The following is a 3,512-nucleotide window of genomic DNA, read 5'->3' on the forward strand; positions in this document are numbered from 1 at the left end:
ATGATCATGTAATGAAGACACAAACATAGATAAGCACATAACATAGAAAACGAAAAACAGAAGAAATAATAACAAGGAATGAATCCACCTTAGTGATGGTGGCGTTTCCTTCTTGAGGAACCAATGATGTCCTTGAGCTCTTCTATGTCTCTTCCTTGTCTTTGTTGCTCCTCCCTCATTGCTTTTTGATCTTTTCTTATTTCATGGAGCATGATGGAGTGCTCTTGATGTTCCACTCTTAGTTGTCCCATATTGGAACTCAATTCTCCTAGGGAGGTGTTGATTTGCTCCCAATAATTTTGTGGAGGAAAATGCATTTGAGGCATCTCCGGGATCTCATGGTAATGAGCTTCTTGCGCCTCTTGAGCTCCATGAATGGGCTCTCTTGCTTGCTCCATCTTCTTCTTAGTGATGGGCTTGTCCTCTTTAATGAGGATATCTCCCTCTATGTCAATCCCAGCCGAATTGCATAGGTGGCAAATGAGGTGAGGAAAGGCTAACCTTGCCATAGTGGAGGACTTGTCAGCCACCTTGTAGAGTTCTTGAGGTATAATCTCATGAACTTCCACCTCTTCTCTAATCATGATGCTATGGATCATGATGGCCCGGTCTATAGTAACTTCAGACCGGTTGCTAGTGGGAATGATTGAGCATTGAATGAACTCCAACCATCCTCTAGCTACAGGCTTGAGGTCCAATCTTCTTAGTTGAACCGGCTTGCCTTTGGAGTCAATCTTCCATTGAGCTCCTTCCACGCATATGTCCATAAGGACTTGGTCCAACCTTTGATTAAAGTTGACCCTTCTAGTGTAGGGGCGTTCATCTCCTTGCATCATGGGCAAGTTAAACGCCAACCTCACATTCTCCGGACTAAAATCTAAGTATTTCCCCCGAACCATTGTAACATAGTTCTTTGGATCCGGGTTCTTACTTTGATCATGGTTCTTGGTGATCCATGAATTAGCATAGAATTCTTGAACCATTAGGATGCCGACTTGTTGGATGGGATTTGTTAGAACTTCCCAACCTCTTCTTTGAATTTCATGTCGGATCTCCGGATACTCATTTCTTTTGAGTTTGAAAGGGACCTCAGGGATCACCTTCTTCTTGGCCACAACATCATAGAAGTGGTCTTGATGGGCTTTGGAGATGAACCTTTCCATCTCCCATGACTCGGATGTGGAAGCTTTTGTCTTCCCTTTCCCCTTTCTAGAGGATTCTCTGGTCTTAGGTCCCATCAATGGTAATGGAAAAACAAAAAGCTTATGCTTTTATCACACCAAACTTAGAATTTTGCTCGTCCTCGAGCAATAAAAGTAAGAATAGATGAAGAAGAAGAAGAAATGGAGGAGAGGGAGAGTGGGAAGTGTTTCGGCCAAGAAGGGTGTAGAGGGGTGTGTTGTGTGAATTTGATGAAGAATGGAGGGCTTTATATAGGGAAGGGAGGGGGGAAAGGTTTCGGCTATATGGGTGGGTTTGGGTGGGAAACTGGTTTTGAATTTTGAAGGTAGGTGGAGTTTATGAGGTAGGTTTATGGGGAAGAGTGGATGGATGTGAGTGGTGAGGAGGTGATGGGGAAGAGAGATTGAGGTGGTTGGTGAAGGGTTTTTGGGGAAGAGTGTTTATGGGGTTGTGTGAAAGAGAGTGGTGAGAAGAAGTGAGTGGAGGTAGGTGGGGATCCTGTGGGGTCCACAGATCCTGAGGTTTCAAGGATTTACATCCCTGCACCCATTAGGCATGTAAAAATGCCTTTGCACACAACTCTGGGCGTTCAGCGCCAGGTTGGTGGCCATTTTGGGCGTTCAACGCCCATTTGTGTGCCATTTCTGGCGTTGAACGCCAGAACCATGCCTGTTCTGGCGTTCAGCGCCCAGAAGCTGCCCATTTTGGGCGTTCAGCGCCAGAACCATGCTCTGTTCTGGTGCTGAACGCCAGACAGATGCTCCTCCAGGGTGTGATTTTTCTTCTGCTGTTTTTGATTTTGTTTTCAATTTTTCTATTTATTTTGTGACTCCACATGATCATGAACCTATAAAGACATGAAAAATAATGAAAATAAAAATTAGATAAATAAACATTGGGTTGCCTCCCAACAAGCGCTTATTTAATGTCAATAGCTTGACAGTGGGCTCTCATGGAGCCTTACAGATGTTCAGAGCATTGTTGAAACTCTCCAACACCAAACTTAGAGTTTGGTTGTGGCCTCCCAACACCAAACTTAGAGTTTGACTGTGGGGGCTTGGGTTGACTCTGCTTTGAGAGAAGCTTTTCATGCTTCCTCTCCATGGTTGCAGAGGGAGATCCTTGAGTTTTAAACACAAGGGAGTCTTCATTCCATTGAAGGACTATTTCACCTCTGTCAACATCAATCACAGCTCTTGCTGTGGCCAGGAAAGGTCTTCCTAGGATGATGGATTCATCCTCTTCCTTTCCGGTATCCAGGACTATGAAATCAGCAGGGATGTAAAGGCCTTCAACCTTTACTAATACGTCCTCTACTTGTCCATATGCCTGTTTTCTTGAATTGTCTGCCATCTCTAATGAGATTTTAGCAGCTTGCACCCCATAGATTCCCAGTTTCTCTATTACAGAGAGGGGCATGAGGTTTATTCCTGAACCAAGGTCACACAGAGCCTTAAAGAGCATGGTGCCTATGGTACAAGGTATTATGAACTTTCTAGGATCCTGTCTCTTCTGACGCAATGTCAGTTGATCCAGATCACTTAGTTCATAGATGAACAAGGGAGGTTCAACTTCCCAAGTATCAATGCCAAATAATTTGGCATTTAGCTTCATGATTGCACCAAGAAACTTGGCAGTTTGCTCTTCAGTAACATCCTCATTCTCTTCAGAAGAGGAGTACTCATCAGAGCTCATGAAGGGCATAAGGAGGTTCAGTGGAATCTCTATGGTCTCTAGATGAGCCTCAGAGTCCTTTGGTTCCTCAGAGGGAAGCTCCTTATTGGTCACTGGACGTCCCAGGAGGTCTTCCTCCTTGGGATTCACGTCCTCCTCTCCCTCATTGGGTTCGGCCATTTTGCTTATGTCAATAGCCTTGCACTCTCCTTTTGGATTCTCTTCTGTATTGCTTGGGAGAGTACTGGGAGGGATTTCAGTGATCCTTTTACTCAGCTGGCCCACTTGTGCTTCCAAATTTCTAATGGAAGACCTTGTTTCATTCATGAAACTTACAGTGGCCTTAGATAGATCAGAGACTAAGTTTGCTAAATTAGAAGTATTTCGTTCAGAGTTCTTTGTCTATTGCTGAGTGGATGATGGAAAAGGTTTATTATTGTTAAACCTGTTTCTTCCACCATTATTAAAGCCTTGTTGAGGCTTTTGATCCTTCCTTGAGAAATTTGGATGATTTCTCCATGATGAGTTATAGGTGTTTCCATAAGGTTCACCTAAGTAATTCACCTCTGCTATTGCAGGGTTTTCAAGATCATAAGCTTCTTCTGCATAAGAAGCCTCTTGAGTACTGTTGGATGCAGCTTGCATTCCATGCAGAC

The sequence above is a fragment of the Arachis ipaensis genome, chromosome B4 (assembly GCF_059453495.1).
Source record: "Arachis ipaensis isolate K30076 ecotype BB chromosome B4, ASM5945349v1, whole genome shotgun sequence".
Lineage (NCBI taxonomy): Eukaryota > Viridiplantae > Streptophyta > Magnoliopsida > Fabales > Fabaceae > Arachis > Arachis ipaensis.